The sequence below is a fragment of the Zootoca vivipara genome, chromosome 3, assembly GCF_963506605.1.
Source record: "Zootoca vivipara chromosome 3, rZooViv1.1, whole genome shotgun sequence".
In the NCBI taxonomy this organism is placed as follows: Eukaryota; Metazoa; Chordata; class Lepidosauria; order Squamata; family Lacertidae; genus Zootoca; species Zootoca vivipara.
The window spans coordinates 118,289,455-118,302,404 of NC_083278.1; the positions used below are offsets into that span (position 1 = coordinate 118,289,455).

A 12,950-nucleotide genomic window follows, 5' to 3' on the forward strand; every position below is an offset into this window, starting at 1 on the left:
GGGTGGGGTGGGGTGGGGTGGGGTGGGGGTGTTAATGCTTTCAAGCCCATAATTTTATGCTCAGCCTGTCTATATGTGTAAATAGCACCAGATATCCTAAAGACAGCACAGCCTCTGCTGACCTTCATTCCAAGGAATCCAAACTCTGGGCAAGCACTGAAACGCCTGGGTTTTCTCACCTCTCGGAGATTTGGGTGCTGCGTTTGCCCTTCAGGTTCTTGGGAAAGGATGCTGAAGACATCTCATGGGGCCCATCTCTGTGGAGATTGCAAAAGACCAGCAACTGCCTGCTAAATATCCAGGCCCAACAAACACTGAAATAATGGGCTAATGCTGCCAATTTCTTCAAAAGTCCAATATAATACAAGCAGCACGCAAGGGCACAAGATTCAATCAAGTTTCACTCGAGTATTAAACAAATATCAAAGACAGTACTTACAATTCGTATAAAACCACTTATCTTAGATAAGACCACTTAGATTAGGTTTAGATTAGACCACTTATCTTGGCTTACATTTACATATTCACTGGTGATGTAAATGTATCAAAGCCACCTGAGAGAACCTTGTGTAAAAGAACTTGAGCATTGTGGCCTAAGCCAAGATAAGTGGTTTCATACGAATTGTAAGTATTGCCTTTTATATTTGTTTGTTTAGATGTATATTAGTGATTTAGTTCGAATACTAATAAGACCTGGTTTATACCACCAGTGAATGCATTAAACATAACTGAAAGCAGAAGGAGAAACTACTGAAGAAGCCCGTCATATGGGCGAAACAGGCGAAAAACGCCGGCAGCCTGTCTACCATTGACACCTCATTCGACCTGCTGCCACTTTGCTGACCGCTATATAACCTCAAAGACCATAAAGACTGGTTTGCCTTTCAGTATTTATTTGTATATGCTAGCTGCTTGACGTTTGGTTTTGGCTTCTGTGTCAGCACTTGTACATGGTTCTAGTATTGTTTTCTTTTTGTACTAATAATACTTGATTGAAACTTGATCAAATATCCAGGCCCGGCTCTAGGGGTAGTCTCGGGAGCCAATGTGCTGACTTCCTGATGTCAAGGAGTCCTCCAGCTCCGCCCCCCAGGAGGGGCAGGGGGCAGCTGCCCCCTGTAGGTCAAGCAATACAATGGAAATACTTAACTAATTGACCAATCATATCAGTCCTAACCCAAGTAACAAAAGTACTGTCCCCCCAAAACAATTTTTTCCTGGCTATGCCCGTGGGTTTATCCATGACCAAACCCCTGGTTGTGGGTGACCCAAACTGCCCCACAGATATCCTCATGCTCCTTTGTAAACTACTCTGGATCTTTCTACAAGCAAGTAGCACATAAATGGAAAAACTCCTATCACCTTTGGCCGATGGGAATTGTAGTCCCAAACATCTGTTGAACACCAGGTTTGTGAAGACTGTGTTTGACCCAGGTGTGAATTGTGACCTGTGTCCAATCTCCCGTCTTCCTCCTTCGGTCCCCATCCCTACAAGGACTTCAAGACTGGCGTTCTCACTCTCTGCCATTGTGGACATTTCTCTGCTTCCTTTTCCTGTGCAGAAACTGGTGGAGACCCTGTGCTGGGAAGGCCTGTGGGCTGTGCTCTTCCTCCTCTCCCCCTGCAAGATTTCCAAAGACCCCTGAAGGTGTCACAACCCCACAGTGACCTATAAACACAGAGAAGCTCCCCACCCCCGCTCCATCCTGGAGTCTCTGACATTCAGCCTAGAAGCTCTTCCACCTCGTCTCTCTGCTGTCTTCTTCTTCCTTCTACCAGGTAAGGCAGAGAGGGAGACCCTCCTTTGCAGAGCTAGGGGGCTAGGGCAGCAGTAGCCAATGTGGTGCAGACCAGATGTTGATGGGGACCCCCAGCTCCCTTCCGCCCCAAAAGCCAGAAGGGCTAGCAGCCAGGAATGGTAGGAGATATAGTCCAGCTATGTCCATAGGATGATGGGGAGGGAATAGCAAGAAATGGCCAGCACCCAAAGAAAGGAAGGGAGGAGTAGGAGGAGGAGATGCTTGATGTAAATTTATTGATCAATAAATCCCTTTAGCTTTGGCCAATATAAATATAGGCCTTCGCCAGGCATCAAAATTCATTGTCCAAACAAAGTGCAGGAGTCTTGCATAAGAAAATATTGCTTTCTCTGCCTTTGCTATCAATGGACATCCCTGGTCCTTCAGATATGAAAAAGAAAATGCAGGAACTCCCAAATTTGCTGTGAAATCAAACTGTTGCTCTTTCTTGACTGTTGCTGGAGTTCCCTGTGTGGTTGCTCAGGAGTGGGGGAAATAGAGTCATTTCAAATTGCAGGACAGCCTACTAATTTGGCACTTTCTGGACAATACGCAAGCTGGAACTAAGTTAACCTTCCAAATTCTGTCTTGTCTGAATTTTGCAATGCACTTCTGCAGTCAAGTAACGTAGACCAAAACACCGAGCGTGGTGTAATGTGTGCCTATATTGGTGAAAAAAGCATGCAAGAAATGTTACACTGGGAGGAAATTGCCTTGCAAAAATGTCCATATTAGGTAAAATTGCAGTAAAACACCTGCATATTAGGAAAAATTCGCACAAAAATGCTGATGACTTTTCTGGAGAATGTTTCTGTATGTGGATAACTTAACTTCCATTTGGGAAAATGAAACACTGTGTAAAAATTGAAATTGACCAAATTGACCACCTCTCTCCATTTTGCTGCTGTTTTCAGTTAGTTCTGTATTATAATGTGTGGGCCATTGTTGTTTTGATGCTTTGAGCAAATCCTTTGTGGAAGGGAAGAACCAGGGCATGCATTTTAAAATAGAAATGAATAGATCTCAAACATTGTTTCCTGTGGGAGTGGGAGAGTTAGTGGCAGATTTTCTTGCGGGCACTTTATTTAAAAAAATGAAGTTTCTCCAAGTCTCTCCAAGTCCATATGCTGGTGTGGTAATCCAAAACATCTGGAGGGGAACATGTCTAAAAGAGAGTGATGCGCCAACTGTTTTGGTTTCCCGCTCCCTCTGGCAGGAGTTCCAATGGCTGTTGACAGCATCATCTCTTCCTCTAAGAACTTGGAACAAAGGGGAGCCACCACCGCTCAGATCCTCAAGCTCACCTTGACTTCAGCTCTCGTCTGATGGCCGTTTCCATCCATATCGAGAATGGAATTGCTGCAGCTCACCCTGAACTCGAGGGCAAAACATCCCTTGACGGGAATGGCTCCAGAGAAACCCTTTGCCCTGGGAGCGTTTTGTTTGATAGTGACACTCTGTCCTCCATAATGCCAAGGCTACCAAACAGCCGGATCAGTGGGGGAGGCTGCGTGCGGCGAAAAGGTGGAAGAGATGCAGGAATTTTCTAATGGGAGGTAAGGTGGATTCATAGAGGAGTGCAATGGAGACGTCACAGGAAGCTGAGTGTCGGGAGATTCGGGAGAGATAAAACCAAGGGCTATTTCGTTCAGCTTGAAATGAAACGATGGAACTCCCTGGCACAAGAGGCAAGGATGACCACCAACTCAGGTGGCTTGAAATTTATACCAGTGGCCAGTACTTTTTTTCTAAATAAAAGGTTTAGGCGGTACTCTTATTAGTTCAAAATTAGTTCAAAATGGGAAGAATAAATATAGTAAATGGACAAAAGTACAAAGATTCACAAAATGTTCAAGGGTATGTTTCCCCCTGCGTCTTCCCAGAAGAAACCACTGCCACTGGCTGCTAGCCATGAGGGAGGCAACCATGCTTCTTAATGCCAGTTGCTGGGAATCCCATGTGATCCATAGCCATTGGTAGCCTACAAGGAGGACTGAGTGAACACCACTCTCCCCACTTGCAATTCTGGGCCAATGATGTTCAGAGGCCTCCTGTGTCCAGCAGGGGGGAAAGAAAGTTGCCATCCTGGCTGGTAGCCCTGGGCAACCTTCTCCCCCAAGGATCTGTATCTCCTCCCTTATCTTTATTGTAGGCTGAATGCATTTCAGAAAATGCATTCTTCGAGGACAGTCAGTGGGCACCAGGTTCTGTGGTTGTTATTGCAAACATGGCTTTGCACAAGAGCATTTCTCAAATGGTGGGCCAACCCCTCTTTCCCAGCCCCCCCCACTTCTCCTTGTGCCTCTTTCTCCATGTCTCCTCCCCTGGGACGGGATGTTTCCTAAGCAGGACTTGACCAGGGCACAGAAAGCGGGGAGGAAGTGGAGAAAGAAGAAGCAGATTTCAACAGAGCCAATGTGATAATTGGAGGTGTCAAAAATGGTGCGGGAGGCTACATTTTATTTGTTCAAATGGCCTAATATGTTACCGTTAAAGTGAGTTATAAATGCAAATATTGAAAAAATCTGCGTAGGTCCATGTTCTGAAAACGTTTGTGGGGAGGGGGGGAACTTGGGGGGTCAGAATCTACTATCCAATGTGCCACACATAAAGGTAAAGGGACCCCTGACCATTAGGTCCAGTCGTGACCAACTCAGGGGTTGCACGCTCATCTCGCATTATTGGCCGAGGGAGCCGGCGTATAGCTTCCAGGTCATGTGGCCAGCATGACTAAGCCGCTTCTGGCAAACCAGAGCAGCACATGGAAACGCCGTTTACCTTCCCGCTGTAGCGGTTCCTATTTATCTACTTGCATTTTGACGTGCTTTCGAACTGCTAGGTTGGCAGGAGCTGGGACCAAGCAAGGGGAGCTCACCCCGTCACAGGGATTCGAACCGCTGACCTTCTGATCAGCAAGCCCTAGGCTCAGTGGTTTAACCCACAGCGCCACAAACTCAGAATAACCATTGTTAGTCCTCAACATTATCTGGAGAACGCCAAGCTCCTCATCCTTGTCTTCTTAAGGAAGGGGGTGTTGATGGATGTCCAAAGCCTCATTATCACCCAAGACAGGTGAGGCCCCTCAGGTGAGTTCCTCCTTCCCATCATCTGAGTGACACTCACCTAAGTCACCAGGTTTGGTTCAGGTGATGCTCTCCTTCCCCTCCCTCCCTGCTTCCATCCCATCATACCACCATGGGCTCAATTCCAAAATCCCCTGCAAGCCAATGCTTTTTCTGGATTGCTCGCAGTGGAGTTTAGGATCCTGACCAAAAGGAAGTGGGAATTCCAATATGGCAGCTAGCAATAAATGCCTCCGTTAGCTCAAGAGCCCAGAGCCAGAAAATGTCGACAGCTCCAAAATATTTTAAAGTCTGCAAACAGAAGCTATTGTTGCTTCGGATAAGAAGCAAGTAGAGGAAAAAAGGCAAGCGAGCCCCTCTAAATGTGGTCAGCCAGCCCTACTGGATCTGGAGATCCTCCTCCTCATTCAGCTAAGTGGAGCCCTGGACCTCTGCCCCAAATCCAACCCAGATGCCACCTCTCCTCTCCTCTCCTCTCCTCTCCTCTCCTCTCCTCTCCTCTCCTCTCCTCTGGCTTGCAAGTGAGATGGCATCCTACTCCACATCCACAACCTGTAGGGTGTTGACACCTGGAGGCTTAGGCAAAAAAGGTTGCTCATCTTGCTGTGGATCAGGGGGTGCCCAGCATCCCTTCCAATTCTTGGGGTCCTGATCCCAGGGAGGGTTAGAACCTCAAAGAGGAGTTTGCTGAGCTGGTCGGACAACGTTCTTTGTAGGACTAGGACCTTTGCTGGCCAATGGAGTGTCCTCATCAGCATCTCAAAAGAATAAGGCAGGTGGGAAGAGCTGCAACTAAGAGGGATCCTACAGGCTAATAGGTGGGAGTCTCCCTGGTTCCCGCCTCCATGTAGGTTCAAAAGCAAGGTACTGAGACGATCCACGAGGGAAGTTCACTCCCCCTGGGCGGAGTTTACAAAGATCATTACCTTCTTTCATCTTTGTTTATTTCTTCACCAATGGTCTCAACTATCGTGGGAGCTGTGCCATTAAGACAACCGGAAAGCGGAAGCCGTCAATTTGATTTCTCTACAACCCTTCATCTGAGGACCACAGTGCAGTTTAAAATACAAAAACATCAATATACATACCATATTAAGAAACAAAACAATAACACCCGCACATAGACCATAGGTTTTTCCATTAGCCTAAGGCTGGGAGAAGAGGAATGTATTAGCCTGACACATAAAGGAGCAGAGTGAGCCTCCCGGGTAAGAGCAATCCACAAACAGGGAGCCACCACAGACAAGACCTCGTCTTGTAGTGCTGCCCTCTGGCCCTCGTGTGTGTGTGTGTGTGTGTGTGTGTGTGTGTGTGTTTAATTTTTAAATTTTAAAAACCTTTTTTTGATATATTCAAATTTAAAACAGAAAACAATGTTATGTATAAACAATCAGAGCATACATTCTTATGTATATAAAAAGAAAAACACAAAACTATTATGGACCTCTTGTGAAGGAGGCACACGAAGAAAGGCTTCTGATGATGATCTCTGGGTCCAGGTCACTTCATATGGAGAGAGTCCGTCCTTGAGATTTTGTGGTCCTGAGCCCATGTATGTGTGAGAGCTGTGTTGGAAGCAGCCTGGAAGCTGGAGACACACATTCCTGTTTGCTGTGTAGGGGATCCAAAGCTGTGATGAACTGAGAAGGATGATTTGGGGGGTGTTAATGCTGTGACCCCATCCATTTTATGCTCAGGATCTCTCTATATGTTCAAATAAATCTATATCTCTGTTCACATTCAAGGAAACCAAACTCTGTGCAAGCACTGAAACCCCTGGGGTTTCTCAATGCTCAGCAATTTGGCTGCTGCGTAACAATATTTATAAGGAACCTGAATTGTGTTATTTGCCCCCTTTCTCCAGCTTCATCCCTCAATCTTGTTGCATGCCAAAGGGTGTCTTTGACATTGCTGCTCCCCAATCCCACTCCGCCCCCCAATATCGCCTTCTGATCTAGGCTAATTCCCAAGTTCACTGTGCTGAATCTGGTAGTTGCTTGGCACAACTTTACTGCCTGTGGGCATTCAATGGAGCAAGGCTTGTCCGTTAACTTGAAGCAAGACCAGGTGGTGAAATGGGATTAGCCATGTGACAACAGGTTCCCCACTTTGCCTGCTGGGTTTGAACTTCAGGCTCTTGGGAAAGGATGCTGAAGACATCTCATGGAGATTGCAAAAGACCAGCAACTGCCTTCTTGATTTCACAGGCACAGCCCAGACCAGCAACTCATGACTGGCACTGATACTTCTCCCCCTTCTTCAAATTCAAATATAAAAGAATTGCCCTGACCTTGTTGTTGTTGTTTAGTCGTGTCCGACTCTTCGTGACCCCATGGACCATAGAACGCCAGGCACTCCTGTCTTCCACTGCCTCCCGCAGTTTGGTCAAACTCATGTTCGTACCTTCGAGAACACTGTCCAACCATCTCGTCCTCTGTCGTCCCCTTCTCCAAGTGCCCTCCATCTTTCCCAACATCAGGGTCTTTTCCAGGGAGTCTTCTCTTCTCATGAGGTGGCCAAAGTATTGGAGCCTCAGCTTCACCTGACCTTGTAGTTCCCCCTATATATTCACAACAATGCACAGAAGCATCAAGCAAGCAACACAAATACCATAAAAGCAGCACAACACACACACACACACACACACACACACACACACACACACACAGCAGGACAGTGCTCAAAGAGTGTCCATAAAACATAAAAAAGAAGGTTAAGACTCCCTTCCCTTGAATGGATCTGGAGAATGATCAAGAGCATGGAAGGTCAACAGAATCATTTGGTGCTGGAATGATGTACCCAAGGCCACAGATGTCCAATTGTGTATAGGAACCCCTGCTCTTCTCCCATGCAGACCCATTGCATCCTCAAAATCTATTCCAAAGTATTGGGCAATGTGGGATACAAGCCTCCAGATCAGCTTTGGGTGGTGCCTAGGGAGAGGAGAGGATTCAGCAGAACTCAGTTTTTGAAGTTGGTGACAACCTGTTGAGTTGGAGAGGGTGGTGAGCAATCCCAAGTGGAAATGCTTCCATAAGATATGGACATGCAGGATTGAGCCAGAGAAGAGCCCTGCAGGTGGGTGAGGCCAAAGGCCCTCCTAGTTGGGCCCCCAAGCAGGTGTGGTGTTGGGAGATTACCTGGCTCTTGGGCACAGGCTGCATGAGAAGAGCTACATCAGGGCTGGACTATTTCCCCCCAAAAGTTTTGTACCTCAGCTGCACATACTTTCTGCAACTATGCCAGATTTGAAACAGAGCTGTCCTTCCAAGTGTTCTCCTTCCATGAATTCTGCAAGGCAGTTCAATCGTGTAATGTGTACTAAAACACATTGTTGTTGTTGTTTAGTCGTTTAGTCATGTCCGACTCTTCGTGACCCCATGGACCACAGCACGCCAGGCACTCCTGTCTTGCACTGCCTCCCGTGCATAAAGTCGTGTAATATGTATCCATATTGGAGAAAATAGCATGCAGGAATTGGGGGGGGGGACTGCCTTGCAAATAGGTGCATATTAGGCAAGATTACATGGAAATGCCTGTGTATTAGGGAAAACGTCACACCCAAATGCTGATGAGTTTTCAGGAGCTTGTTTGGGTTTCTAAGCAAACTGGTGTGGAATCAGGGAGAGTGAAGGGAAGGCACCACCTTGGGGAGATTTAGGGGAGATTTCAATCATTGGGGCAGGTTTTGTGTGGGGTAAAGGTGGAGGAGATGCAGGGGTTTCCTAAAGAGAGGTAAGGTGGATTCATAGAGGAGTGCAATGGAGACATGACGGGAAGCTGAGTGTCGGGAGATTCGGGAGAGATAAAACCAAGGGCTTCTTTGTGCCTCTTGTAGTAAAACTATGAACTCCGTTGCCCAGGAGGCAGGGAGGACCACCGACTCAGATGGCTTGAAATGCAGGCCAGTGGCTGCTAGCCATAAGGGAGATGCTCTGCCTCCAACATGCTTCTTAATGGCAGTTGCTGTGAATTCCATGTGATCCATAGCCATTGGTAGCTTGCAAGGAGGACCTGAGTGAACACTGCTCTCCCCACTTTTGATTCTGGGCTAATGATGATCAGAGGCCTCTTGTCTCCAGCAGGGGAGGGAGAAAGTTGCCATCCTGGCTGGTATCCATGGGCAACCTTCTTCCCCAAGGATTGGTTTCTCCTCCCTTATCTTTCTTTTCATCAGGAAAACAGAGGCAAGCTTCCCTTCTTCATCCATCTGATGAGCGTAAAAACACAGCCACACCCCTTTATGTCTGCTTTTAATCCAGAAAGAAGCTCTGATCCAGATGAAAAGAAGAGGGGTGGGGGAAGAGATAGGAGGAAAAAAAGAAGAGGCGAAAAAGAAAAAGAGAGGTAGAGCGTTTTGATGTGGGGGTGAGCACCATCATTCCAAAATTGCAAATGGGAAGGCGAAGAAGAGACAAAGGTCAAGAACACATAATAATATTTATAGCAACGCAATTGTGGGAGTTGGGGAGACTGAGAGGAGATCTGATAGCCATCTTCAAATGTGTGAAGGGCTGTCACAAGGAGGAAGGGGCAAGCTTGTTTTCTCCTGCTCATTGTGGGGAGGGCTAGATGGGCTGTAGCCCCGGGCACCAGATTTTGAGGGGGGAATGAGCCAGATGCCCCCATGCAAGGATCCCCACCTTACCTGCTGCTGGATAACTCTGCCCACTGGGGACACCAAAAGATGCCATGCCACTGTGAGCAGAGAGCAAGACACAAACCCACAGATTCACTTTCTGAGTTGCTCAACAGTGGAACGGGGCTCTTCAGAAGGTGCCTGATTCTCCTTTGCAGGAAGAATTTAAGCAGAAGTTGGATGGGCGCCTGTCAGGGATGCTATAGCTGTGATGCCTGCATTGCAGGGGGATGGACTTGATGATCCTTGGTGTACCTTCTGTGAACCTATGATTCTGTGGTCTTTGGCTGGTCCTTGGCACATGCCCCTCAGGGCTTGCCACATCCATCCTGCAAACGACGGTTGGCATCCCACAAGATTTCAACAGGCCTCCAGCCACCTATAAGTAGAGGGACCTCTCCTTCCCCAGTCAACTGCTCCTCCACTTGGCTTCTGGTACCTCCAGGATTCCCACCAACCTCCAGCCATGAAGATCTTCTGCCTCCTCTCTGTTGCCGTCCTCTTCTTGATGCTGCTGGCTCCAGGTAAGGCCATCTTCTCAGATGCTTCTTCTCTGAGCAGCTCCACAGCTCTCAGCTTTATTCATGTTAAACCTGCCTCTGAACACCACTTGCTGTGACTCCCAAAGAGGTGGGATCTTGCCCCATGTCCTCCTGGAGAGTTTCCCCAATGGGGCTTCTGGTTGGACACTGTGAGAAGAGGATGCTGGTCTGGATGGGCCCCCTTTGGCCAGATCCATCAGTCTGGCTCTTCTTATTACCTCATTTATATGGTTCATGGAAGCTCTTGCTTTCACATCTGTAATAATGTGCTTCACTGCACTCAGATTTGTGGTGGGTAAAAGAACGGACCAGCTTCTTGGGCAAGGGGGCTTCTCTCTCTCAGTTTGCCAGTGGCTGCCCAGGGAAGCCAGTGACTCTGACACAGCCTTCCTTACCACCTTGGCTCAGACCCTGTCCTGGAGGTGCAGGGAGGCAGCAGGAAAATGGACTGGCTCTCTGCTCCAGCCCTGCATTCTTCCTGCACCACCTTTCCCCAACCTGGTGCCCTCCAGGTGTCCAGGCCAACAGGGCCATTATGGAAGAAGTTGTGGAAGGTGTAGAAGGTCAGTCCTGAGAGACAGAGCCTTCAAAGTCTTCTTCTTCCTCCTCCTCCAGATTTCACAAGAGCCCAAAATTGTAATCAGAGGTGTCGCCGGCAGAATGGGAGAATGGTATCAAGGTGCTTTCCACCCCGAAGGGTACTTTTTCGGTGTGGTCGCCTAGTCTGTTGCCGTTAAGGTGAGTTAAATCAAATGTTTGTTCTCCTTGAAAATTAGTCAATGGTGTCTCATGATCCCAATGCATGAGACTCATCACTCTGTTTCCCCCCCCCAGCCCACCCCTCTCTTATTCCCTTTACAGCCACTGTGAGGGGGAACAATCTTAGCCTGTGCACAGGGGGTTGAAGACCCTTTCCTCTCCCCTTGCTGCCCCCATGAAAACTCTCTGGCCCCTCAGCCACAACTCCCCTTAGCCTGGGAAGGAAAGCCTCCATTGGCTCAAAGAACAGCTCTTCCTGGCATGAGAGGGTGGGGGCTCAGTCGCTGACCCTCCTCAAATAGCAAAGGCAACCTGTGTGAAATGTCCCTGTGAAGGTGAATCACAGAATCACAGAATTGTAGAGTTGGAAGGGAAAGTGTTCAATGCACAGCAACGCACACTCACAATTATCTGTTCAAATGTGTCCTCTCCTGGGGTTGCTGTTCGTAAAAACAAGAAGGAAAAAGAACCACATTGGGAAAAATGTCTGTGTGGTAGAAAAGCCCCACTCAAATTCCCCAAAGTGCATACATGAAATGCACAGACGTCTCTCTTACAATCATAGTATAGAAATGTAGCATTGGGGGACCCTAAGGAGTCATCTAGGCCAACCCTCTGCAAAACAGACCCTCTGTGTGCAATTTGGACTCTGACAACAGTCAGCTCTTCTGCCTCCCAGTTGGAGTCATTGCTTTCGGTTTTCAGAACCACCACCAACACCCACATTAACAGTTTCTCCGCCTCTCACAGGCGTGTTTCTCTGCAGATCTCCTGTGCAAGACCTCTGGTGAAAGGAAGACCTCCCTGCTCTCCTCTGATGTGCAGCTGCCTCGACTGCACCCCCCATCTCTGCTGGGGAAGAAACCGCTTTGCTTGATGCTGCTGAAGGCGATTCTGGGAAGGAGTCAAGAGGGAGCCATCTTGTCTGCCTGTCTACTCATGAGTAAGCCCCAGTGGGGCTTGACTCATGAGTAAGTGGGATCAGGATTGGAGCTTGGATTTGGTTTGCCTGCAAAATGCTTTAGCTTTTTCTTTTTAATAAATGCAAGCATTTGGAAAACTTTGTTAAGTGAAAATGTGTGCTGAGTTGAGGGGATTTTTTGGTCACTCAAATACACCCCCCCCTCTCTCTCTGCCAGTCAGTCATGCCATCCAGGTTTTGTGGTTGCTTTTCCAAACATGGCTTTGCACAAGGGCATTTCTCAAATTTCAGGCACCCACCTCTCTCTGGGGTCTCCCCGACCCCTTTCTCTGGGTCTCCCCTCCAATTTTCCTGCTTTCATGGGCTGCTGCACAGAGAAGGACTCCATCTTTCACAAACAGAAACTGAACAGAGCTGAAAAAGCTAGGGGACATACACTGCAACATTTCTGCCATGAAAATAGGGGTGTTCCTAATAATAATAATAATAATAATAATAATAATAATAATACTCCCATCCGACTGGTTTCCCCAGCCACTCTGGTTGCTCAGAAATATTTATAAAAACATCATAACACATTAAACATTAACGAATCTCCCTATACAGGAATTCCTATAGATGGCTCAGGGGTTGCATCTACCGAGCAACATTTCTCTTATGGAAATGGGGACGTCCTTAGGAAAAGTGGGACATTCTGAGATCAAATCAACTGTGGGAAGCTTCTGTAAATCCAGGACTGCTCCCGGAAGACAGGGACACTTGGAGGGTTGGAGGGGCGTTTAGAAAGAAGACAAGGTTGATGAGGGAGATGGCGGAGGGAATGGAGAGTGTTGTGGACAGGACCGCCCCAAAACATTTGAGGCAAACTACAAAATGTTGCCAGTGTGGTGTAGTGGTTAAGAGCGGTAGACTTGTAATCTGGGGAACCGGGTTCGCGTCTCCGCTCCTCCACATGCAGCTGCTGGGTGACCTTGGGCTAGTCACACTTCTCTGAAGTCTCTCAGCCCCACCCACCTCACAGGGTGTCTGTTGTGGGGGAGGAGGGAAAAGGAGATTGTTAGCCGCTTTGAGACTCCTTCGGGTAGTGATAAAGCGGGATATCAAATCCAAACTCTTCTTCCAAACTCTTCTTTCCAGCCCCTATCCTGGGAAGAAGGGGTGAGTTAAAAGCTTAATTACGACCAAGGGGGATGATATCAGCCATGC

The 12,950-nt window shown here is 47.8% G+C and overlaps 1 long non-coding RNA gene across 1 annotated transcript; it reads left to right on the forward strand.

Moving 5' to 3' along the window:
• Nucleotides 1–9,902: 9,902 nt before the first annotated feature.
• LOC118082851 (uncharacterized) lies at nt 9,903–11,882 on the forward strand. The gene is made up of 3 exons (XR_004692308.2): nt 9,903–10,045; nt 10,679–10,801; nt 11,573–11,882. It is a non-coding gene; the product is annotated as an uncharacterized LOC118082851 (long non-coding RNA).
• The last annotated feature ends 1,068 nt before the right edge of the window (nt 11,883–12,950 follow it).